This window comes from Leopardus geoffroyi, chromosome B4 (assembly GCF_018350155.1).
Source record: "Leopardus geoffroyi isolate Oge1 chromosome B4, O.geoffroyi_Oge1_pat1.0, whole genome shotgun sequence".
Lineage (NCBI taxonomy): Eukaryota > Metazoa > Chordata > Mammalia > Carnivora > Felidae > Leopardus > Leopardus geoffroyi.
In genome coordinates this window covers 139,828,680-139,855,277 of record NC_059341.1, presented here as the reverse complement: position 1 = coordinate 139,855,277, position 26,598 = coordinate 139,828,680, and the positions used below count along the sequence as shown (strand labels likewise).

The window sequence follows — 26,598 nt, the reverse complement described above, 5'->3', positions numbered from 1 at the left end:
GGCCCACGCTACCCTCCTCAGCCCTAGGTGGCGGCTGAGACACCGAGGCTTCCTCTCCGCCAGGGAGAAGGGCCGTCAGGCGGGGCCGCGGCTGCAGCCGGGCACGAGCACGTTCCACAGCAACACATCCCACCTCCAACGGCTGCGTCTAAACAGGTGGTGATACTGATGTGCACAGCTGACTTCAGACTCGCTGGCAAAATGGCATTTTCCTTGTGCTGGACGCCGTAAATCTGTTTCAGGTCTGTGTCTCACACCGACTTGCCCGCCGCCAGGGAGGCCGGGAGGACAGTCGCGCGGTGTGGCTCAGCTCTGCCAAGGCCAGCCTTTGCACCCGCGCCTACCGGGAGCCGCAGGCCTGGCTCAGGCCGGGGGGCCGTGGGGGGTGCGCCCAGAGTCACAAGAGTGGAGGGCAGGGCACACGTCGGGGAAGCGCCCCAGGGCACCTGGAGCGGGTGCAGAGTGACGGCACCCTGAGGTGGCAGGTCTGCGTCACGGGCTCCCGGTGAAGGAAGCCGCCATTTTCTCCCTGACCGCGCTGCTCCAGAAGCTGCTCCCGGGCCCTCGGAGGCTGTGGGGAGTGACTGACCCCCACGGTGTGAGCCCCGCAAGCCCACTCAGGGTCCGCCCTTGGGGACCACACGCCACGGGACCCTGGGCCCCATCTCCCGCAGCACGAAACTGGGGAGAACAAGGTCATCCGCCTCACCGGGCACAGCAGGGTCCGATACAAGAGGACGCGAGAAGGGGCTTCGTGGTGACCGTGTAATCCCTGGCACGTGCCGCGTGTCCGCCACTCTCCACGAGGGGGTCTCCTGTGTCCTGGTCCCATGTGGATGCAGGGACCGTGCAGAGGGCACGCAGCACCCTAAGCTGGTTGGGGGGTGAGACCCAAGGGGGAAGGGCCCACTCAGGAGAGGGAGCCAAGGAGGCTGCGAGGCTGGTGGAGGCTGGGGCACTGGCCCGGGGACCTGGAGGTCACTGGAGGTCCCTCACGCGTGCCCAGTGGTCAGCACGGGGCTGGCTGCGTGCCTGCTGAATACGCACGGTGCCCACAGTGGGCAGGCCAAGAAGCGAAGGACTAGCCATGGAGGCACCAATAACGCAGGTGTAGACGGGCCAAGGCACAGGGAGCCCTGGCAGACCCCCCGCAACTGAGACGGACGGAGAAGGCTCCGGGGCCCGCTGGACACACTGGGCGAGGACCAGAGGTCAGAGTGCAGGGTGGATCCTGGGCCACGGCGATCAACTTAAAAAAATACTTTCAGAGCACTTTTGGATTCACAGCAAAATTGAGCAGAAAGAACACAGACTCCCCACCTACCCCCTGCCCCCCAACAGCCTCCCCCACTATCGGGTTCTCCCACCAGATGCTGCGCCTGTCGTAACCGAAGGCCCCACAGCCACACATCACGGCCACCCAGAGTCCGCAGTCCCACACGAGGGTTCACGTGGGGTGTCGTACGTCCCATGGGTTTGGACGAACAGTGACACGTGTCCACCGCTGTTAATGTCACACAGAGAAGTCTCGCTGCCCTGAACATCCTCTGTGCTCCCCGTTCACCCTTCCCTCCTCCAAACCCGTCGACCACTGGTTCTTTCACTGTCTCCACGGTCGCGCCTTTTCCGGAACGTGACGTGGAGCAGGAATCAGACGGCGTATGGCCTTTTCACGGGCGTCTTTCGCTCACTGATGTGTATTTAAGGTTCATCCCTGTCTGTTCATGGCCTGGTGGCTCCCTTCGCTTTAGCCCTGAAGAATACGCCCATCATCTGGATGGACCACGGCTTACGCGTCCGTTCACCTGCTGAAGGACGTCTTGGTGGGTTCCAAGTTCCGGTGATTATTACGAATGAACACCCATCGGTAGGTTTCTGTGTGGGCATAAGTGTTTTGGGCAAACTGCCGGGTCGTATGTTAGGAGTACGTTCACCTTGGTAAGGAGCCACCACGCCGTCCTCCACGGTGGCCACGCCATCCCGTGTTCCCAGCGGCCGCGGACGAGCGTCCCCGGTGCTCCGCGTCCTCGCCAGCGCTGCGTGCTGTCGGGGAGGCAGACGCCAGCCATGCTGACGGACGCGATTCTCGGTGTTGTCGTCTGCGCTTCCCTGACGGTGCGCCATGTGGAGCACCTGCTCGTGCGCGGACTTCCCATCCGTACGTCCTCTTCGGTAAGGTGTCTGCACAAGATCTTCTGCCCCTTTTTTAATCGGGTTGTTTTCTTCTTGAGTTTGAAGAGTTCTCTGCATACTCAGGACAGCGGCCCTTTATGAGATCTATCTTGCAATGATTTTCTCCCCGGTCTGCGGCTCGTCTTCTCATTTTCTTGACAGCGTCTTTCACGGAGCAGAAGTTTCTCATTGTAATGCTGTCCGGCTCATCAATTATTTCCTTCACGGATCGTGCCCGTGGAGTTGCATCTAAAATGTCATCAGCAAACCCAAGGTCATCTAGGTTTCCTCCTCCACGATCTTCGGGGAGTTTTTGATAACACTTTACGGTTTACACGTAGGTCTATGATCTAGTTTTTAATTTTTGTGAAGACCGTACGGTCTGTGTCTACGTTTTTTTGCATGTGATGTCTGCTTGCTCAGTGCCACCTCCTGAACGTCTTTGCTCCTTTGTCAGGGATCGGTGACTGTATCTACACGGGTCCACGTCCACACTCTGGATCCCATTCCGTTGATCTGTTTGTTCTGCCTTTGGGGACACCACGGCGCCTTGTGGGGAGTCTTGATGCCCAGAAGGCAACGCCCGTCCTCCGACAGTCTTCCTGTCTGTAACGTGGGGGCTGCTCTGGGTCCTATGTCTCCATATGAACTTTGGAATCAGTCTGCTGACGTCCCGGGGTGCCGATCGACTTGGGATTATGAAGAGGGGAGCTCACAGGGCCCTGGCGGCCGAGCTCCCAAGGGCTCTGACCACTGCTCTCCTGACGCCCTGACTTGAGTGGTGGGCCCCACCCCCAGCCCTGGGCTGCAGGAACAAGTAAGGATAACCACGAGGGGCCTGGACACCCGGATCCGGGCCTGTGGTGTCCTGCTCTGGACCGGGAGATGCACTAGTGAGGACACCCTTGCTGATGCTGATCTTGGGGTGCCCCCCACATTTTTCTCACTTCATCCAGGAAGCTCAGGGAAACGTACTATATCTGTTTTACAGAGGAGACGCCGAAGAACAGACTTGCAAAATGGCTTTTCACGGCCATGCGAGAGGCAGATGACCAAGCCAGCAGGCTAAGCCCCCCACAAAGTCGGCAGGACCCAGGCCGCACTCTCTTAGGACAGACGAGGGGTCCCCGTGTTCACTCAGGTCCAGAGCGAAGGGTTGGCAGCGGGCTGGGCCCACGTGGCCGTGTCCACGCTGTGCTGAGGGCACGACCGGTGCTGTGACAGGTGCAGGAGGCGGTCCAAGCAGGCCAGGCCCGCAGCCCTGGGCTCAGTGCCCCGCACCGGGCTGCTGCTTGCTGCTCTTGAGCGCAGACCTGCCCTCGCTGCCTCTGAGGAGGAGGTGGAAACAGGCATGAAACAAACACAGGGTGTCTGCTGGCTGCAGCCCCGGGGGGTGGGCCCCCACCCTGAAGGGGCTCATCTGAGGCGGGTGAGAAGATCCACACTATGGAGCGGACAGGGAAGGGGCCGGGCCAAAGGGCTCACAACAGCCTCGAACTTGGAGGTTGTGATCACCCAGGGTCCACATCATGAGCCTCACCACCCTCTTGGAAACCCCCGGGGAAGCCATCACATCCTCAAAACAATAAACGTCTAAAAGCCCAGGTGCCTGGAGCCTGGAGACCTCAGCGTCCCCCGGACTCCACACACGCCAGCACTCGTCTGCTGGGGGCTCCCGTGACACCCGTTCCAGCTCTGCCCTCGCTCCCGGCCTATGAGCCCCCCCGGGCAGGGGGGAGTACAGGGTTACCCGGCCTCACCTCTACACCACTCCCCTGCCCAGCCCACTGCTGAATGAATGAGCCCCCCTACAAACCAGCCAACGCAACCTTCCCATCCGCATGGCAGAGCAACCCCCAACCCAAGTTCCACTGCAGCCCTGCCCCCTGCAGAAGGTCTCAGGAACCAGCCAGGCCTGGGCACCCAGGCAGGGCCTCCTGGTTATGGACAGATGGCACATGACCTCAGGGGGACGCACTTCTGGCACGGCCAGCCCTGTCCCACCACGTCACGATTGCTGAAAACAGAAGACACCTAGAGCGCGTCTGTGGAAGACAGAGACACAAGATGCCAGGTGCAGCCTGACTGTGACACGAGGTGAAGGTGTGTCCCCCACCTCTCTGAGCACACCGCGCACGGGCCCCTGGGTCCCCAGGATGCCGGGGCACAGGCGTGCGTGAGACACAGGTGGACGGTGCACGTGCAAGTCCGCTGACGAGACCTCCGGGGTGGTGAGCCAGCTCGCACGCAGGATCCTCTAAGAATAGTGAACTGTGCTCACGTGAAGCTCTCACAAACGCTGGTGACACGTAAGGATGGCCACAGAAAGTTTTCAAGAGAACAAAATAATTTTCAGGGGCAGAGATGTTTTTCTGTTTATAACTGGCAGCTTCCAGTTCCGGTGAATGCAGGGGCCACTGGGGTGGTCTTACCATTACTTCTCGGCCTTCTTCTGAGCCGTCTTCACGGTGGGCCACGCCCGGCGCCCACACTGGCCACGGTCACGGCGCCTCTGCATCTGACATCACCTGCTTTTATTTCTTCCATCCTGTGACAACTGGTTCGCTTTTCCCGCCACCCTGAACCTCGCTTTTGACCAATTCCCGTCTGTCTAGATCATCATCGGACTGATGACCTCAGAGTGCTTACAGGGAGGCGTGGGTGCACACTGCCCCATCCAGGCGGAAGGACACTGAGCGGCGCGTCCCTGTGGCGGCCACACCCAAAGATGCCGAGGCCTGGGCTCTCTGCTGCCGGGAACGGAGCTCACGGAGTCTCCTAACGTGCCCGCAGGTGCTTCATCCGGCAACCGTAACCAAGAGGCTACAGCTTGATTGCGGGGTCTAAGCTGGAGACACAGGATCCACGGCTCCATCACGTGGATTTGGCGCAGAAACGCCTGGGCTCTCAGGTGAAAGGGGCCCACACAGTCGGCGACCCAAGAGCTTCCGCCTGCCTCCACTAGAAGGTTCTCTATGCCACAGAGAACACCCCACGGCTGACGTGGACCCACGTTAGGCTGTGAAGGTCATACAGCTGGGGAGCGCACTTCTTGAAGAAGAAAATGCAGGTCAAATGTGAGTACAAAATCAGGAGTGCGAGTACGCGGTGACTTAGGAAGGACACCGTTCACAGCATGTTTAGGGCCGGCGAGAGCACAGACAACGACAGCTGCCAGCAAAGTAAGATTCTCGTTAGCTGCCTAACACACCTGCATCAGACTCTCCCTAGGCCTCCGCTGCGTCCTCTTCATTGCCTCTTCCCGCAGCAACGCTCCTGGAACGGCACGCTTCGGGGGGAGACAGAAGGTATCACGCCGGCTTTCACAGCAGCAGCCTGCACCTGGGGTACCCACTCTCGGGGGTTCCGGAAACAAGCTGGGCCTTTCTGGTTGTCACGACACCTGCGATGAGCAGGACTGCCGGTCGAGAGGCCTCTGAGCAGAGAGCGGCCGCCCTCCTCCTCCCTGACCTCCCTGGGTCAGCCCCAGCACGAGCCCCGAGCCCCCAGCCGTCACCCGGGAACATGAAGGATGGTGCCCACCAGTCTGCCCGGGAGCCCTTCGGCAGGGGACGCGGGCAGGGGCCCCGGGCCAGCTCTACCCCTCACTCCCACCAGTGGCCTCGGTGCCTCACCAGCCCCGGCTGTCAGAGGGCATAGCGACAGTGCCAGCCTGAGGGCGCTGCTGCGGAACAAGGCAGAAACCACTTCCCACCATCGGCAGCCCTCCTCATGGCAGTTCCGGTTATAGTCACCACCCACGCAGCCGGGGTTCAGCTGCACCAAGCCACTCGGTCTCCCCCCGACTCACGTGGTCTGACGAGGACAGGACCTCCCAGGCCTGCACCCCGTCCCCTGCAGGGACCTGGGCGACAACAGCACCTGCGTGCCCCAGGGCCACAGGCGACAACCCTCGCCCTGAAAGCGAGTGTGAGCACACCGGGCAGGGTGTGTGTGTTGGGGCCGGCGGGTGGGTCTGCGCACCGCCCACGGGACAGGCAAAGGCAGGTCCTGTCAGCCTGTGGCTGTCTTCCCGGGGCCCCTCCTGGCTGGCATCGTTTCCTGAGGCCTTCGGCAGGGCCCAGGAGGCGGGGCTGGTGGGTTCCGGATGCAGAGAAGCCCTCTCACCCTTCTAATGCCGCGCCCGTGTCAGAAAAGGGCCCTTTTGCCAATGGAGAAGGGCCCGCAGGGCTCCTAAACACAGAGACCCTCCTAGGATGAACAGACGTGTTCTGAGCCAGGAGCTTTGGGAATGCAAACGCCCCGTTCCGGCCCAGGTAACCACGTGCTCCACTGCAAGCCCCCGACACCCCGGTGCAACACGCCGACAGCTTCCGAAGGCCGGAGAGAAAGGGCCCAGCTCAGGAAGGTCAGAGTGGGGGGTGCAGGGGTGCGGCGGTATGGGGGCCAGGCTCTCTTCCTACAGAAGAGCCAAAGGCACTGATATTTCCTAGCATCCTCAAGCTGGGTGTGTGGGAAGGTTCTGTGCTTCCTGTCTGTAAGCACACAGTGCCAGGACACCACCGTCCAGGGGCATCCGGCCTTACCAGGAGTGTGGGGCAGGCCAGGGACCTTCGGGAAGTCTCTGACCGAAGGCCGGACTTGTGTGAGGCCCGGAGGGGAGTGTGGTGCAGGGCACTGAGTGACAGGAGGCCCCCCTCATGTTTCCAGCACGCTGCAGGCCCCCTAAGCTTCCCCCTCGCCCCCTACCCCGGTCCCGCCAGGTCTCCAGGACCTACGCCTGGGCAGGAACCAGGGTTTCGTGCTTCAGTAGCTGGGCTGGCCCCATGGTGCACGTACAGGCCTATGAGCGTCTGTCTGAAGCACAGGGTCCCCAGGGGACACGGCAGGCAGTGGAGCGGGAGGGGACTCTGTGCTCCCAGGGGCCCAGCTGTTACTCAGATCCCTTACTTTCCATACAGTAGGCACAGCATCACCACTGTCCTGGGCTCTGGACTGTTCCACTGAGGCACACTGATGGCCACATTCAAAAGGCAAGCATATCCCCAGAAGCAGTTCAAAACTAAGGAGCCTGCACAGCAGGGCTCTGACACCCTGATTGCAGGAACACCCTGGCCGCACGGTCTGCTAATAGGACACTAGCCTCTTCAAGAATGTTAAAGGATCACTGCCAAGTACTCCAGACCTGCGATTTACAGACTTACAGGGGATCTTCATCAATCCACGGAGGTGTTTACAGAGTAGATTCTCCCCGCCTCCCAATCTGCTCCACTGAGGTCCTCAGTGACAGAGGAGACACTGCCCAGCTCAAGTTAGCTGGTCGGGGTGGGGTGGGGGCATGGACATAGGTGGCTCCTGGTTGTGACCACCTGCCCAGTGCCCCTCCCTGGGGAGACACAGCCAGGGTTTCCAGGAAAAGAGGTCCTTCTGGAGGCCAAGGCTTGGGTCAGAGCACTCTCCTCCTCCAGCGCCTTCTTCTGGGGAGCTGTATGTATGGTTCCTTACAACATCTCCAAAAGGCAGCCACCCTCAGGATCTACGCAGGATTCAACCATGGCCCTTATCACCTGAGATCCTTGAGGGCAAAGGCTTAGACAGCCTAGGCCCCAAAGTGCTCAAACTTCACAGTACCCAACTGAGAAGAGCAGGGCATGTGTCCAATTTAATGTTGACTTGTGCATGGATGGGTGGATAAAGGAGTAGATGGACAGGTGGATGGATGGAGGAATGGAGGAACGGATGAGTGGACGGATGGGTGGATGAGTGGATGGAGAGATGGGTGGATGGATGGATAGGTGAATGGATGGAGGGATGGACAGATGGACAGATGGATAAGTGGATGGGTGTATGGATGGATGGATGGATGGATAAGTGGATGAGTAGATGGAGAGATGGGTGGATGGATGAAGAGATGGATGGATGGGTGAATGGATAGAGGAATGGAGGAATGGAGGGATAGAGGGGTGGATGGATAAGTAGATGAGTAGATGGAGAGATGGGTGGGTGGATGGATGGGTGAATAGATAGAGGAATGGAGGGATGGATGGGTGGATGAGTGGAGGGATGGACTGACAAATGGATGAATGGATGAGTAGATGGAGGGATGGATGGGTGGATAAAGGAGTAGATGGACAGGTGGATGGATGGAGGAATGGAGGAATGGATGAGTGGATGGATGGGTGGATGAGTGGATAGAGAGATGGGTGGATGGATGGATAGGTGAATGGATGGAGGGATGGACAGATGGACAGATGGATAAGTGGATGAGTGGATGGATAGATGGATGGATGGGTGTATGGATGGGTGTATGGGTGAGTGGATGGATGGGTGGATGGATAGAGAAATGGAAGGATGGAAAAATGGAAGGATGATGAATGGATGGTAAGTGGATGAGTGGATGGAGAGATGGGTGGATGGATGGGTGAATGGAGAGATGGATGGACGGGTGAATGGATAGAGGAATGGAGGAATGGAGGGATAGAGGGGTGGATGGATAAGTAGATGAGTAGATGGAGAGATGGGTGGGTGGATGGATGGGTGAATAGATAGAGGAATGGAGGGATGGATGGGTGGATGAGCGGAGGGATGGACTGACAAATGGATGGATGGATGAGTAGATGGAGGGATGGATGGGTAGATGGACAGGTAGATGTGTAGATGAGTGGATGGATGGGTGGGTGGGTGGATAGATAGGTAGATGGGTAGATGGGTGGGTGGCAGGTAGGTGGACAGATGGAGACATACACAAAACTTCTGGCAAGAACTCAAAGTAGGCTCCATGGCTCAATTTCCCACCTCCCTGCCCCGTGTACATCTGGAGACTAGCTGCTTCCACGAGCAGCCAACCTTAGTACGAGGCCCATGGGGCCACAGCTGTGGCAGACTCAGGGATACATTCCCAGCGCCCAGCAGAGGGCCTAGCGCACAGGAAGGTTATGTTGCTTATGTTCAATTAGCGTTACTGATAAAACTGATACATAAAAATGAACACATTACGTGCCAGCAACCATTGTGTAAAACAGAAAATTTAGTCACATTCACAGAGTCGTACCCAGTTGAGTCCTATGTGTAGTCTTTAATCTAAGGCATTAGCCAAGTCATTTCCTTCCTCCCTCCCTCCTCTGGGATACACCACAAAAGATCCAACTTTTCAAAGAACCCCCCCCCCCACTAAACATGAGCAACAAAGGAAAAGTCGTGCCCCTTGAAACGGGTGTTTGGTAAAATCTCCTGTGTCTCCATTTCTTTCTGCAGAATCCTGAGGCCCACCTCTGACTGGGGAGGCCGGGAGCGGCTGCAGGAGGTACTGGTCGAGGGCAGGAGGGCCCAGGTGTGGAGCGGGACTGCGCTGGAGTCAGAGTCTGCCGTGTGACCCTGGCCAGGCACGGGTCTCTTCGGACTCCAGATCTGGGACAAGAGCCCTCTGGTAGGGCTGCTTCAAGGATTAAACGTGTGCGTGCAAAAAGCACAGTGAGCGCCACAGAAGCCACCCAAAGCAGGGGACAGCCCCTAGGTCTCACTCTGGAGGCCGGGGCGGTGAGAACAGGACAATGTGATCGAGGCCCTCAGCCCACAGCGCTAGAGTCTGAACCCCAGGCCCCTCCAGGCCAGCACCTGCCCGGCGTGCCCGATGGCTGGCAATTGTAGGAGGTCGGTGCCGAGACACCCCAGCACGTGGCAAGCGGCCCGTCACCGGGCTTGGACCAGAGCCGCACCGGAGACCCCTTCACCGCTCCCCAGGACTGAGGCTCCCCCGCCTGCCGGGGCTGAGAGTGGGGGAAAGGCGGACAGGAGCACCCTCCCCCAGGCCTGGCCCCCAAGCCCACTTCCTGAAGTGACCCCACCCGGTGGCACTTCCCACGCCCGAGGAGATCCGTCTCACAACGAGCGGGGCCAAGTGGGAAGCAGCCCTAGGACAGCAGAGGCGATTCAGACACACCACTTGCAGCCCGAGCAATCTGATTTTCCCAATTGGTTTCTAAATACACACAGCTCGGTTTCTGCTCAAAATTACGCCCACCGCTCCCAATGAGGACAAGTTGCGTTAAAAATTGCCGGGCTTCGTTTGGGGCGACCCATCTCCAGAGTGAGAGGTGCCATCTGATGATGATCATAAAAAGATGCTAATGTGGCAGGGAGCACAGACAGAATCGCAGGCTGGCATTTAAGAGAGAGATTCTAATCGAGAGTGATAACGTAATAGGAGATGTCACATTATTTGACTTTGTGACAGGTTCACAGGCTGGTATGTGTGTTCGGGCAGGAACTAGGTTTATCACAATGGGATTATCTGGAGACATAAAACACACCATCGACAGTGGAGCTCCTCCCACAGCAACGCCTGGATGCAAACGTACCCCCTGCGAAGGCCCCCTGCCGAGGGCCCCTGTGCCAGGAAGCCGGCCTCCTCCGAAGTGGCCAGGGGGCAGGTGAGGGAGTCCTGCAGCTGCGGGGCTGGCTCGTCACCTTGAGACCCCTGGGAAAGGTGGCTTCACTCCTGTCACAGCGCTCGCCCTCTGCCAAGTCTCCCGTGGGAACACTGTGTGAGTACAGGGCCCGATGCTGCCTGCCTAGGGCAAGAGGGCAGTGACCCCACTGTCAGGAAACGCTGGAGCCGGACCCTTACGGGGCAACTCACAACCCCTGAGCCCTGCGAACCCAGGGCCTACCCAGGCTGGGCTAAGTCAAAGGGCCCAAATCCAGATGGGGCTCCCAGGTGGGACAGGCAGACTGAGCCAGCTGTGTGTGTGTCCCGGGCTTCTGCCAAACAAGGCAGCTGGAAAGACAGAGCTGTCCCCTAAAACCCTCCCCCAGGGAGGCTTTCCAAGGACATACCGGCCAGGCCAGTGGGAGAAGGCACTCAGGAGTCCCCTGAAGGGATAGAGGCAGACACGGGGCGCCCAGCTACAGGTAACCCCGTCCATTGCCTGACCCGTCCCTGAAGGAAGCGTGCCCGGGGCCAGGAACCTGAGCCTTACCAGACGCACAAGCCTTACAGCGAGCACTGGGCCAGGTCAGATACATTCACAGTCACTTTCATAAGCTGTAACTCTGGGCCATCCTTTCTCAGTAAGTGAGGGGCGGGGAGTGACCCTGACAGGCTCTGCCGACACAGTTCCTTCCCTGCCGTGTCTCTGGGGACCCCGAGCCTCCGAGTTTCAGTGGATCAGGAATCCAATTAGGTGGCTGTGACATTGACGACCGCACTCGGCAGAGTGCCCGCGTCGTGTGCATTAACAACAACCGAGAGGGGGCTGGCATCCTCCGACGGGTGGTCACGCTGAGCCGCAGAGAAGAAGCAACCTGGTCTCAGTTGTGAGGATGGCCGAGGGCGCGGTGTGGGGCTCGGGGCAGGGGCAGTTCCCCCAAAGTCAGACGGAGCCCCAGGAAAGGGAAGGGAAGATGGGGGCGTGGTGGGGGTCTCAGCTCGCTGATGAGGGCCGGCAAGCATCCCGCCTGGGGCCGTGAGGCGCAGCGTGGGGACCACGGGCACCGCGACTCAGCAGCAACAGGCCCGGGCTGGGCGCCCACAGCGTTCCAAGTCCTGGCTGGATGCCGCCAGCCTCACCAGCCCAGCTGAGAATCAGACACACTGAGTAAGAGAGGAGCAAATACTTCCTCTTTGCCAGACAAATTAAATATCAATGCAAGCTCCTCCGTGTGCTTTATCGCAAAAAAAACAAACACCCCAGAATTGAATCGAGAAATCCTATCGTGTTTGCCCTGAAAATCCTCAAACTAATGAAGGTAACAAAATGAACCTCCCTGTGCAGACGGAGGGCTTTCTGGACGGGAAGGCGCTCCCCCAACTCGTCCGGCCCATGTGGCCCTGTCTCACTTTCCTGGACCTTTCATGCCTGCACAAAGGGTGAGGCCTCCGCCAGGACCCCGCGGCCAAGCGTGTTTATTTCATGGTGGACCCTCGAGGGGCAGAGGCTGCTTTGAGAGCTGACTTGTAGCGACAGAAGGCCCCTGGGGCTCCGTGACGAGGCTCTGGCGGAAAGCGGCCGGTGCGCCCTCTGTCATCACTTCAGCTGGACAATGACAGCTCCCACCTCGAGGCCTGAGGGAAGGATTCCCACAGGAGCCCATTCATCATCACTATCTGAGCGACTCACTAGTGTTGGTTACATTGGGAGAAGCTAAATGACCACTCAGGGTCTCACGGGGGTTGGTGGCCGTGAGGGTCCAGCCCAGGACTCCCGAGTGGCCCAAGGCTCCGGGTTCAGGAAGGCACATTACAGCTTGAACCCAAGAGGACCCCTGCCAACTGAAATGGACCTCTCCCAGGAAGGACCCCGAACACGACCCTGGGGACTGGGGCCAGGGCTGGGGCCCACGGAGTGGGTCTGGAGGGGCAGGTGGGCAGTGGGGGACCGCGGGAGCCAGGAAGGAGCTCCAGCCCTGCTGGACCCCGGCTGCCACGCACACCTCCTGGTCCCTTCAGTTTGCTGGGCTTCACCTCCGCTGCAGGTGAGGATCTTAGAACCTCAAAGCCACCCACTCCTTCCTTTTCCACGGCCTAGTCCCAGCTGCCGGGGAAGCCCGCACATGGGTCTTCCCGTCCGGTCTCTTCAGGCTGAGCCAGCACTGCCAGAGCACCGGGTCAGCGACAAACAGACCACGGCTCCCGTGTGAGGGCCTGGGGCACCCAGGACGCGCGATGGTCACACCAGACACAAGACACAGCTAGACGGGCAGAGAAGATGCGGGGGAGGGGACGGAACCGCCACGGGGCATAACGGGTTCTTTCCACAAAGAAGGTCCAGGAGCTTGGCAATCAACCCGGTGAACCCCGGGTTCAGCAAGAGGACACAGCCCCGGGGACACGGCTCTCAGGGGCCGTGGTTCCCATTTGATTTCCTGTCCATCCCGGGTCAGTGCAGAAGCCTCACGCACTGCGCAGGTGACGTCAGCCTTGGGGCCGCCCCCTTCCCTCTTTTCGGCCTCTCTCTGAAACCCCACTAATCCTAGGAGACCGCCCAGAGGAGGAAGGCGTCTACGCGGTTGGGGAACTCAGAGGGGCCGTTCACAGCCAGCACCGCAGCCGGGCACGCCTTCCTGAACACCACTGGCCAAACGCACGTCAAGCGGGCGCCCCGGCCGCACAACGGTACTTCTGTGCCAGACTCGAACGGGGATCCACGAACAGACCACTGTGGCACGGACTTCCTGACGGCTGAGAGGGGGACATTTCAATAAGGCCCGTGATGTGATTACATTTCTTCAGGGACTGAATAGACGAGCTTCTCCCAGTTTATCTGGCTCAGATATCAAACACCATTAATGAGATAATAAGGGCCTTTCAATTAATGATTTGAATGGTGGGTGTAATTTTTTCTTTAATGGCAAGACTAATTCACAGGCAGAAACGAGCAGGGCGAGTCGCTGGCAAAGCCCACGGTGTCGGCTGCCCTCCAGCTCACCTGCGGGGAGGCCCCTCTGACAGCGGCTCAGGCTGGGACGGCCCGGCTAGGTGGGCACAGGCCCATGTTCCAGGCCCAGAGGGAAGGGGCTGAGATGTGGGGCTGAGAGGAGACCTTCCACTAGGCCGGAGATTCTTCCTTTGAGGAAGGGGAGGAGGGAGCACAGCACAGGCTCCTGGGTTGGCTCGATGACCCAGGGAAGGAGCCCGGGGTTTATGACGGGGCACGGGGTGCGTGTACCGGGCGGTCGGCCTGAGCCGCTGCCCCGTCAGCGAGAGATCACGGACAGGACAGGACAGGACTCAGCTTTGTGTCCTGTCGTTGATTTCAGAGGTGTCCTTCAGTGAGCCTCGAAACCCGGACTGCAGGCAGCTGGCCCCCGGCGTCTGGCACGCAGGCTGGGGGGCCCTGGGACAGCTATCCAAGGACCTGCCCCAAGGACTGTTCAGGAGCCCCACCCCTCATAAGCATCCTGAAATGCAGCCATCATCCGCATGAAACAGTTTTTAAATAAAAACACGGAAGGAGTTTTATAATCTTGCTTAGAAATCATTTAGCTGTAAGTGGCCCGTTCCAGTGCAAACTGGCCGTGGTCTCCGAGAAGTCCTGTGCGCGCCTGGGGCCGCCGTGGAGTGACGGATCTAACCCACAGTCCACGCTCAGGTCTCAGATGTGTGAGCGAGACTATGCGGCTGAACACTTACTGAAGGGCACAGGATGTTACTCTCCACAGACGTCACCTAAACATTTGATATTTCACTTCCTGGAGCCCAATCTGTTTCAAGTCCCAGGGAGCGCACACAGCCTCCAGAGACCGTGGTGGCCGCCCCGCCCCAGGCTCACATCCAAACTGGGTCCCGAGTGAGTGTGGTCTGGTTGAGGCCCCCGGGGAAGGGGGGGGGGGTCCCCAGGGGTCGTGTGCGTGTGTGCGTGTGTGTGTGCGCGCGCGCGCGTGTGTGTGTGTGTGTGTGTGTGTGTGTGTATCAGGGTCTGGCCCACGCCCCCCAGGAGGAGGGTCCCAAAGAGCTGGGGGCTGTGGAGGGTAAGAAGGCAGCTCTTTCTGCTGCAGAAAGTCATTACACCTGAAAAACTCCAGAGACAGCCGCTCAGACAGGCAGAGACAAACACAAACACAAAAGCAACCACTTCCAAGGAGGAAAGTGGCCTCCTCGGGGGCTGGGAGGAGGCGGGGAGAGGGGCGCTCTGGGGAAAGAGCCTTTGAGAACTTTTCTCCCTTCCGAGCACAACCTGAATAGCTTTAGGACACCATCCCTAGAGGGATGTGCCGGGGGCAAGAATGCTTGGGAACAGTCCCGCCCCACCCCCCTCCACTTTCAGGCCCAGAAGCCTCTCTGCTGGCTAATTTCTATGGATTTATGGGATTGCCACGTCCTGAAGGGAAACTGCTAGATTAAACCATCCTCCTTGGGCTCTCGGGGCCTCCTTAGCTGCAAGGAGGGTCGTGTAACTCCCCTCTGCCTGTGCTAACACTCACCCTAAACCCCCAACACCAGGGACACACGGCTCTCAGAAAGCATGCAGAGACCCATCAACGACAGGACCCACAGTACAAAGTCTGAGCACCGCTTCCTAAGAGACGACAGCGTTTGTTATGGAAGAATCTCAGAGAAGAGAAAGAGAACAGAATGAGCCTTAAGCTGGGCCATCCGGAGAGGTGAGTGAGGACGCACCCCAACCCCGCTCTGCGGGCGTCAGGTAAGGACTGCGTGTCTATACTCTGGCTGACAGTCACGTACCTTGCCTGGGGCACCCGTGGAGCCCCCGCACCCGAGTGCCCTGGATGCAGAGGGACACTTGGCCTGACACTTGGGCTCACTCTCCAGGAGCTGGGGTGCAAGGTGGGGGGGCTTCCCTGCGGCCACCAGGCCCAGCAGGGGCTCGAGGGCTTGGTTCCAGCAGCTCAATCCCACGAGGAAAGCAAAACCCACCGCAGAGAGATGATTTAATAAAAATATAGATACATCTGGGGATTGTCATGGGACAAAATCGATTTTCTCCAGTCTCGTGCTGACTCCCATTTCCCTCAAAAACCGCCTGGTGAGTTCCGATCACAAATGGGAAATGATCAGGGAGGAGCGTCCAGGCAGGTCAGGGCAGGCAAGGCCCAGCGACAGCAACGGGGGACGGGACGGGGACGGGAGTGGACAGGACGGCACAGGACAGGACCCCAGCTCCTCCCCCCGCCCCTCCTGGGTGCTCCCTCTGAGAAGGAGCCCTGGGGAGCCGAGGAGTGCATGCCCTGGCGGGAGAGGGGCAGGCGGGTGGGCAAGGATCAGGGATCTGAGTCCAGGCCTGCGCAGCTCAGGGAGGGGTCCAGGGAAGAGCATGTCCCCAGAGAGGCCCTGCCAATCACAGTGTCCCCGTGGAGGACGACGTGCCCTCTTCCCAACACCGGCCGTGCCGCCTGCCCTGATGACCCCGAGGGTGCGGCTCAGCCTTGGCTCGGCCTCGAGGGAAAGCAGAATCCCGCACAAAGAGGGCCTTCCTTCCTCCGGGTTTTCGTGCGGAGAGAACCCCAAACAGGTTCCACAGGAGGTAAAGGGAAGCTTCCTTCATGACTAAGCAAACCCCCCCCATGTGCAACGAGAAAAGCCTCTTTTGCTCAGAGACCAAAAAAGAACGAGATCAATTCTTTCCCCCGCCTGGGTTTGTAAGAGAGGCTGAGGGTGAGTGTGGGTGCGGGGCGGCTCCAAGCCCCTCCTCTGTCCGTGACCTCGTTCGCCCCTCCAGCAAGCCCGCGAGCACAGATGGTGGGAGGCCCCCACCTCCCCCTGCCGATGAGGCAACTGACGTCAGACGCCATGACTCTCCCTTCGCCGTCCCGCCTCCCTGGGCGCCCCAGCCTGGGCATGACTCCACACCGTACGCGGCCACACCGCACGCGACCACACACACGCCACACTTAAACACACACAGCAGCCCACAGGAGCACACGTGGCACAATCATCCACTCGAAGATTAGTTTTCAATTGACCTAATTTTGTCTCTAAAATGTCTTGAAATGATAAAGAAAGAGACAATTGATCTGTACTTTGGCATTTCGTGACATTTGCTGCTTCAGATGAACACAGGATGAAACGCAAACCGTACAGAACCATTAACCTGCCCAAGGGCACTTGGCATCGCAAAATTAGTCTGTCTGACAAAGACATGACCCCCCGCCCAGGGGGCCGGGCCATCTCCACGCCCCGTGAGCAAATGTCGGGGATGCGAGGGCGCCAGGGAATCGATGGCGATGGACCCGTCCGAGGGGATGCTACAACTCCAAGCGAAGGTGTGCAGAATAGCACAGGAGTGCCACCAACGTGCACAGACGCCCTGTCAGACGGCAAGCGTCCTCCCGCTGGTACCAGGCACCAGGCACAGTGCAGGGCAGAAGGGCGCAGCCCCACATGGGAGGAAAAAAGGCCGAAAGTCCGTGTTGGCTCTGACCTCTCTGGTTTCAGAGCAAGGGGAGAGCCGGGGTGGCCCAAAACGAAGGCACCGCCCCGTCCTCCTGGAGCCCCAGCCGGCAGGACTCCATGGGGACACTACCAGGCCTCCCGGAGGGGCCGGGACCCCACGGTCACCCCAGCCAGCAGGTCTCCATGGGGACGCTCCTGGGCCTCCCGGAGGGGCCGGGACCCCACGGTTACCCCGGTCAGCAGGGCTCCATGGGACGCTCCCGGGCCTCCCGGAGGGGCCGGGACCCCACGGTCACCCCAGCCAGCAGGTCTCCATGGGGACGCTCCTGGGCCTCCCGGAGGGGCCGGGACCCCACGGTTACCCCGGTCAGCAGGGCTCCATGGGACGCTCCCGGGCCTCCCGGAGGGGCCGGGACCCCACGGTCACCCCAGCCAGCAGGTCTCCATGGGGACACTCCTGGGCCTCCCGGAGGGGCCGGGACCCCACGGTCACCTATGCGTGGCTGTCCAAGGGTGAGAGCACTGGAGAGGAGCACTGGAGATGGCAAAGGCCCTCCCGGCGAGGGAGCGCGGCTTCTCTCCACCTGCTTCCACACGCAATCCTAAAGCTGCTTCTGACTTTCTGAGCCCGGGGTCCCGGTGCACAAAAGCTGGGGCTAAGAAGTGTTCACTTCGAGGCCTCTCCTAAAGCTGTGGTGGAGGTGGGCACACTGGCACCCGCATCTGAGGCCAGACGACGGGCGAGCGGCCAGGCCCCCTCGGCCCCCTCCTGCACGCTGGGCCCCGCGGTCTCCGTGAGGCTTGGGCTTTGGGCACTGCCGCACGTCTGTCCCTGTAAATCAGAGCCACCCCGCAGACGCCTTGCACATCTTCCCAGCTGCTTCCTGCCCACAGATCTCTGAAGTCTGCAGAGGCCCAGTAGTGCGGGGACGCCCAGGGAGGGCTCAGAGTCACGTACTGGAACCCATCCAGCCTGCACAGGGACCCCGCACGGCCACTAGAGATGACCTCATCCGACCCGCCTCCACAGAAGGGGACAGATGACATAAAGGCATAAAGAAGCTTGGTCCAGTGAATAAAACACAGACTTCAAGAGTGACCTAGGGGCGCCTGGGTGGCTCAGTCGGTTAAGCGTCCAACTTCGGCTCCGGTCATGATCGCGGTTTGTGAGTTCGAGCCCCGTGTCAGGCTCTGTACTGACAGCTCAGAGCCTGGAGCCTGCTTTGGATTCTGTGTCTCCCTCTGTCTCTCTGTCCCTCCCATGCTTCCTCCCTCCCTCCCTCCCTCCCTCCCTCTCTCTCTCTCTCCCTCAAAAATAAATAAAACAAAAAGAAAATTAAAAAAAAAAAAAGAGTGACCTATGGGCTGCACCAAGCGGTCCAAGAAATGCCCATTGTGGCAACTTGGCCAAAGGGAAAGGACTCTCACAGCCCATGTGCAGCCTGAGCCACCGTGGTGGGGGGAGGGGCTGGCTCCAGGGTCCACGCACCTTGCTCTTCATGCAGCCCTGCAACCCGTCCCCTTCTCCCTTCAGCCCTCCTTTCAGGAGGCATTTATTCACATCCTACCGCACACAGGCACCTATGGGCACCGAGGGTCCCCAGAGGACAGGACACGCTTCTCGCCTCTGAGGACCACCTGGTTGTGTGCGTGTGTCCGTGTGTCTGCATGTGCACACGTGTGTGAGCTGAGGGACACACGCGAGCACACAGGATCCCACTATGGAGGGACACCTGCTGTGGCCTCAGGAAGGTGACGTTTGACATCTGTCACAGAACACGGGCTCTGAGCTGGGCACCTCACCAAGGCGGGGGGGGGGGGGGTCTCACCTCCTTAACTCAGGAATTAACCGGAGGGGAAAAGCCATGTTGACCACATATTGAGAGGATATGGAAAATTTTTTAAAAGTTCAAACAAGAAGCTTAAAATATCCACAATTCCACTGACCAAAACAAAACAAAAAAAAAAAAAACGCTAGCACTGTGATTTGTTCTTTTTTCTGTGCACACTACACAAGCAAAATCGCGGTCATTTTTATCCGTATACGAGCATGTAAATGCATATGCGTATTTTCTACGTGTACACGTGTAGGTCGTGTGCATGAGCAGTGCAGACGCCCTGCATATAAAACGTGTGTAACTTCCCATCATGCTTCTCCCTCGCTAGAAATACACGGGGAGTAATTTTTCCACAACAGTAACTATTCTTTGACGACAAGATCTTTTGGTAGTTCTAGAATATTCTAACCAAGTACTTTAACTTAGAGAACTCTCCTCCTAACACTAGATATTTAGGAGGCAGACGGTTTGTTTTCCCATAATCATAAACAAGGGGAATTACAGGGCCCAGGTAAGACTCTTGCCATAAATTACTAACAGCTCCCCAGAAAGGCTGCATATCACATCCCCGTGGGAAGGAAAGAAGGAACGCGCCTGTCTCGCCAGCTTCATCAGTTTTAATGAAGTGCATTTTAAAGAGCACCGCTAATTTGGCAGGTGGCGTCTGTTTGATTTTTCAATTCCTTAGTAACGATTGGAAGATATTCGTACGTTCACTGGCCGGCTACATAATTTCTTCTGTGGACTGACTGCTGATGGTCATTCCGTTACTGATTTGCGTGAGCTCTCTGCGTATCGCAAACACGGAAGATGTCTTGATCCTGTTTGTGAGCTCTTCTGTTTCTCGCCTGCTTTTCGCTTTGTTGACGGTGGTTCTGACAGACGGACATTTACCAGGGTTGTGCTTCCTATGTGTCACTCTACAGAAAGCTGGCACTTTTCGCAAGTCAGGCACCTGGGACTCTGGCCATTTTAAAGTAATGCTTTAGCGTGAGGTGCTTCCGTCACAAAAGTAGAATAGTGACCCCATCACTGGGACACTTTTCTCTCACTCCTGCTCTATGAAAAGCGTCTCAGACAAGCAAAAGCCACACCTCCAGGTCTGTCTGTTCTGGTTCACTTGACGGAGTTCAGGGGTCCTCGCTTAGGCAAAGCGTTTCTGATTCGCCTGCTCGGACCCCAGGTTTTCCCCTTCACTCCGTGCCGGGCTCCGTGCCTGCCCCCAGCGGGAACTAGCAGGGTCTACAGAGCAAACGCCAGTGTTCGCTCACTCTTTTTTCATATCGCTGGCACACGCGTCTGTGTGTGAGCTTGCGCAGTGGGCGGGGCAGGAGCAGGGAGATTCTGCTGAACGTGTACCCGCCGTATCACAGGCACGGAGGTGTGCTGTGGACGTAGAGGGGACTGTCCCTTGAATCCCCTGGGTACTGCTGGATGCTGTCTACAGACAGTCTTTGGCATGTTAAGATAAGCATTCTTTTATTTCCATTTTAGTAAGAGCTGAGTTGTTGTTTTTCCTTCTATTAAATGCAGGAGAAGCTGCTGCGTTTCGGGAGTGACCCTGTGGCTTATTGCGAGGACGCACGAGCAGCAAGCAGGAACAGGAACAGCAGAGCCGGGTCTCCAGGGGCCTGGTTGCAGGGCTGACCCTTGGCTGGTATCGGGAACGTGGCTCTTGAGAGGATCTCTCTGTGGTAAAGCTGGGGCTCTGTGCCAGCCCGCAGACACTCCTTGCACATCGTTCTCGGGAAACACCAGCTTTCCTGGGATCCGGAATCTTGACGGGCAGAGGCGTCCCCGAGACCTGGCCCCGGTAGAAACCTTGGGCTCTGGGCAGAAACGGGGAGCACGCTCTGTGTGGCTCCTGGGGAGGACGAAGCAGGCACCGGCTCCCTTTCCACTCCTCCTGGGGCGCCCTCCCCCCACTGACCCAGCCGCGCATCTCTGCCGGGCCGTGTGACAAATGTCAGCCATGAGCAGGACCATGCGCTGAGGCCCGTGAGCCCTTCTAATGAAGCCCCGCACGTGTGGGACCCGTGACACAGGCAGATTTATCGGCAGCAAACCATTTCATGTTCCTGGGGGGGAAAACTTTTTCACGGAATGTCTTTATTTAATGTATCAACGGTTTAAATACGCTGGTGCTTTACGAAACATATTTGTGTTTGTATTATATGCAAGTGAAACTAGATTCTAATTTCCTTTTCACAGGTGCTGCTCTTTCCTGTTAATAAAGAATTCCTTGACTCGACCCGCGTTCACACTCGGGCCTCGCTGGTCAGGCGCTGTGCCAGGGACCGAGGCCACCGCTCCTGACCACACGGCTTCACAGGGTCAGTTCCATAGGCAGACACACACACGGGGGGCACACAGACACCAGTCAGCAGTGATTAGAGCTCTGTGACACATAGGCAAGTCCGCGGGTCACAGGCCCCACGGCGACAGGTTTCTCGAGAGTTGGAAAGAACTTGCTCGGGAAGACAGGTTTTGGCCTCAGAACCACGTTTAAAGGTAAGACTTTTGAAAATGTTGGAACTTATCCCAAAATTATGGGTCCATTCAAAGATGTTGTTGTTGTTGTTGTTGTTGTTGTTTACTTCATTTTGCAGCAATTCTGGCATTTTATACTCCCCCCAAATCTCTGCTGTCTCCCTTCCCAAAACGCAGGAGAACGTTTGTATCACCCACATACCTGGGTTTGCAGGAAGGCTGGTCCACTGGACTGACATTTGTAAATGCCTTCTAAGTAAGATTTTTAAGTTTATTTATTTTTCAGAGAGACAGAGACAGAGTGAGCAGGGGAAGGACACACACACACACACACACACACACACACACACAGACAGACAGAGAGAGACAGAGAGAGAGAGAGAGAGAGAGAGAGAGAGAGAGAGAGAGAACCCCAAGCAGGCTCTGCACTCACTGTGGAGCCCAACATGGGCCCTGAACTCACGCACCATGAGATCATGACCTGAGCCCAAATCAAGACTCAGATGCTCACGACTGAGCCACCCAGGCCCCCCTGTAAGTAAGATATTCTCAATTCTACTCACGAGCTCCATTTTCTGACCCCGTCATTGGTGCTATGTTCACTCAATAATTCCTTTATCACCTTGATCGTATGTTGACTTTCACTTTCCATATCTAACTTCTGGAGTTAAAGGGTATTTTTCTTTACTATTTTTATATAATTAAAGCATCTTGGCCGTGTTCAAGCCCAACACATCACATCACACGTGTTCTTAAAGCTCTTCTATGTTTACAGGGTCACTTTCTTCTCGAGCAGCCTCTCCAGTTTCCAAATGCCTGATGATTCAGTGTTAACTCTGTTAGTATCTTGTTGTAAAGGATTATATTCAGCGACTAGCGCCCACATTGTTCCAGCTTTTCAGATTTTGACAACTTTTATGGCGCAGGTCGGACGGTTCACTTTGTGATCGTTCCGCAAAAACTAAGCAGACACGGTTGTGGCTGATACAACCAAACCCCACCCGGAGCCCTCGGGCCGCCCCTATGTTCTGCCATCCAGATTCATAATAACCTTATTTCCACCCTCCTCAGATCCACCGCCTAGGCCTGCTGCGTCAATTCTCTGGTTTACGAAAGTTTTAAATTCGAGTTTAGCGCACAGACAGAAGAGCGCACAAATCAAGGCCTTCACGGAGGAGCGCTGTGTCCAAGCTCCCAGAAGTCTCTGCCCCACGATTTCTAACTGCAGAGGCGCCGCTCTGGCCACATAGGACACCATCCTCTCTGCCGTTCAACCCCCTCACAGCCCGATGGGAACACTGCCAGCCGGAGTCCTTCCTGTGCCACCTGCCCCGTCACCGAGTCTGCTCCCCTACCCCGGAGTCATTCTCCCGCTGAATCGGGTCCTCACACCCCTGCCCTCCGGACAGCGCCCCGCCTTCGGAAAGCCCAGGGGGCCTTCCCGGCTCCGTCCTTCTCAGGCTCGTCTCGGGACCCCCGGCCCCCTGCACGCTCAGCACCAGCTTCATCGACTTCCTCCTGGTTGCAGAACAGGATGTCCAGTGGCGGCCCCTGCCCTCTGCTCTATCCCTGTGACAGGCTCCTGCTCCGGCCCCACGGGCCCCTGTCCCAAGCCCCGCACGAAGCTGAATGCAGCCCACACACATGGGTAGAAACGGAGTCGGGCGACAGCAGGACCTGGCCCAGAGGAAGGGCCGCGAGGGGTGCGCTGGACCATCCATCAACTGACCGTCTCACGGGACCAAGATCATCAGAGCAGACGGAGGCCCCGCCCACGGGCGCTGCACTCACCTGGTCCTGCCCGGTCCCACGTGGCAGCCACCCGCCACCCACAGGAGCCAAAGGACCAGGCGCCTGGGCCAAGCCCAGCAGGCCAGCACCCCGGGCCTTCCCACCCCCACCTGCTGCGTGGCACCCGGGCCTCCTCACGTCCGCTGCGGGGCACAGCCAGGCGTCCACTCACGCTCAGCCCCTCTCTGTGGGATCCTCCGCCGGTCCTGCCCTGTGCTCACAGGCTCCCGTCTCTGCTAACAAGGCTTGCCATCCACCGGCAGAGAGGCAGCAGCGGACTGACGGACTGGACACGCGTGCAGATCGCTAAGGTCGTGAGAAGGCCGTGGCTCCGCTGGGAAGTGCCAACTCTGCTCACCCTGACTTAACTAATTACCTTTCTTCCTCTTAAAAAGCACTGCACACAGCCACCGTGTGTCTAAGGGACTCGCTCTCTTCAAAATCAAAACAACGATGCCAGTTCCTACGTGGGGAGGACTCCCCGTGTCACAGAGCATCCTAGGACAAGGCTGCTTCTGGGTCACCGTCCAGGCCAGCGGGACCAGAGCGGCCCGGCTGCACGCTGCCCTCTCCGCCACACCCTGGCTGGGCAAGCCATGCCCTGGAGGCAGGGACGGCTGGCTGGGAGCGAGGACCAGAGGGACAGGGGCTACAAGGGGCTGGGCTCAGACCCCTGGAGTCCTGGGGCACCGAACCACGCAGCTCAGACTTTGGGTGTGAGAAGAAAATCATTTTCTAGAGTGGCTGACCTCCAACTCTCTGTAATGCTGTACTCATAAACCAGCCAGAGATCCCAGGGAAGCTGCTGCCTGGAGCTTTGCCACATGTCCCGTCGGTGCTCGGAGGGGGACACGTGCCTCACAGGCAAGGCTACAGTCCTGGGGCAGCTCTCGAGCCTCTGTGGTGGGAGCTAAGCCAGGTTCCAAGCCGCTGGGTGTGCCGGAGCCGGCCCTTCAATGGCTGACTCGGCCACGTGTGCCTGACCTGGGCTGGGGTTGGCGGGGGGGGGGGGGTTCGGCTGTGCTCTCTCTGTGCCACGGGCCCTCCTGCTGGGAAACAGCCCCCTCAGGGGCCTAGGAAGAGACGGGCTGCCAGGTGCCTGGCCAGGGGATAGAAGGCTGTGCACAGGGAGCTCCTTCCACCCCTAAGACCCTACAACAGACCCTTGTGAGGAAAAGGCGGAAAGGAGGGCAGAACCCAGGCTCGGACCTCAGTGGCCGGCCAGGATGGGGACAGGCAGCTGCGGAAAGGGACCCGCTCTGGCGCCCGCGGGATGGCTGGGAAACAGGGTCACCGGCCACGACGGCCGGTCCCCCAGGAAGATACAAAGCTCTGGGGCGTGAAGGCTCAGGACAGGAGTGAACGCCCACTCCAGAAGGTATCATCCCTAGCCTGGACGAGCCTCAGAAGCCACAGCACCCAACGGCACTGCCTGGCCAAGTCCCGGGGAGCTGAAGCCGGGGGCAAAGTCTGTCACCCCCGCCCCCCGACCCAGCACCCGCAGCGGGGGTGGGGGGGCCCTGGTGACACTGCGGGGGTTCTGCCTTGCTTCTGGGAAGCTTCCTCCTCAGGAAAAGATTCTGTTCCTATGGAAATGACTTAAAGCAACACTTAATTCCCAAGGGCCAAATTACCATTCTGCACAGAGAGGGCGGGCCTGGAACGCCTTCCTCCAGGATGTTCTCTTGCTGGAGGCCCGGAGCTCTTGGGCTCCGTCACTCAGGCTGTCCTCCATGGACACAGAGGCATTTTCCTAAAATGTCACAACTGCAAACCCAATTCCCGTGCTCCCTGGGACTCCAAAGGCTCTTTCTGTTTTCTTGTTTCCTTTCCCATTCAGTTCAACCCTCCACAACGCGTTGTGACATTCTCACGGCCAGCACGAGTCCGGGGGAGGATGAACGCCCCACTCCTCCCCGGCTCCCCACGCTCCCCCGCGCTCCCCTCGTCTCCCGGCCCCACGAATCTCGGCCAGTGAGCAGGACTCCCCAGGCAGACCCTCTGACTGCCACAGGCCAGCAAGCAAACCACAAACACACAGGGCTCCTAGAAACACTGATAAAAGATGGCGGGCTAGCAAAGGGTGGGACTTGGTGTCACTTCTTCCAAGGCGCCAGGACAGCCGCTGACTGGGGTCACCTGGACAGTCCCCTCCTGCGGGCTCTTGTGTGAGGGGTGGGGAGACAGGAGGACCAAAGGGGCCAGGGGCGAGGAGGGGCAGGGGCCAGCCCAACAGCGAGCTCCAGGCCGCACACCCGCCCCAGACCTGGCTCAGGTCCCTCGCATCCAGGGCTGTTCCCACCTGCTGTCCCCCGGCCCCGAGGGGGGGGGGGGGGCCCAGCCCTGCAACAGCACCTTCGTGGCACTTCATAAGGACGAGAACACAAGCTGCCCGGCACAGTCTCTGAGACTTGAGCCACTTGTGGGAAGGGGATCCTGGCGGCACTGTCCCTACTGGGGGAGCAGGAAACGGAGGGCCGGGTGGCAAAGCCCCTCGTGTGAGGTCACTCACCTGTCACGAGTCCCTCTCCCCAGCAAGAACTGAAGCACCGGGGGGGTGAGGGCCATTTCTCAGGCAAGTGTGGCTCAGGGCTGCCCAGGGTTGGGGCTGGAGAGTGATTTCCGGGACGGTGACGAGCCTCCCACCTTAGCACACTCTCCTGCACGGCTCGCCACGGCTTCATCAACCCCCACCCCCCTGAGCTGTGCCTCCCCCGCCAGGGCAGGCAGACCCCCATCAGGGCAGCAATGAGAATTCCAAACGCGGTCGGCCCCGTGAACCCCGGCCACCTGCATGAGTGAGCTGTTCTCCAGGAGGCACTCGGGGAATGTCGGCCAGGGTCAGACCGTGGCCGGCCGCTGGGCCCCAGGGAAGCTGGGCGCTTCTCCCTCAGATAAACAGCGGGCTCTGCACAGTGGCTCAGCCCCACTGTTTTCCCAAACCTCCCACAGGGAGCCAGGGTGCCACAAGGCCACGAAGACAGCCCGGAGCCACCACACTGTGACCTAGGACCACGGAGCCTCCTAGTTTGTCCCTCACCTAAAAGACAAGAGGCCTAAGGAGGTGAAGTGGCCGGAGAGTGACCCCCCAGCCAGCTGGGGCACAGCCCGGCCCCTGGTCCCCACCGCCGTTCTCTTCAGTGTACCCGAGAGGCCCCACCCTCCCGGGTCACTGGGCAGGAAGACTAAAGCACCTTGGGTAACAGCGGAGGTCACCCTGTGAAGGGGCCAACACCCACCATGGTACTTGGGCCAGCACACGGAGGCCCACTTGGGTGGGGACAGGGGCCGGGGACTCAGCCCCCACAGAGCGACCAGCCGAGCACAGAGCTGATGAACGGGTGCCACTGTGGCTCTCCACTAAGTCATGGAGGAAACTGGCCCAGAGAGGCTAAGCGACGTGCCGGAGTCACACAGCCGCCCGGTGCCCAGGCGCCCAGGCTGTCTGCTCGTGGGCCAGCACCTGCCCTAACCCATCGCAGCCCTGCAGCCGCC

General features: G+C 58.9%; 1 protein-coding gene across 7 annotated transcripts in view; it reads right to left on the bottom strand.

Annotated features, from left to right (window-relative positions):
- The window catches only part of TBC1D22A (TBC1 domain family member 22A), a 325,287-nt gene that overhangs the window by 9,117 nt on the left and 289,572 nt on the right, over positions 1–26,598 (bottom strand). The gene's annotated exons all lie outside the window — the stretch shown is intronic.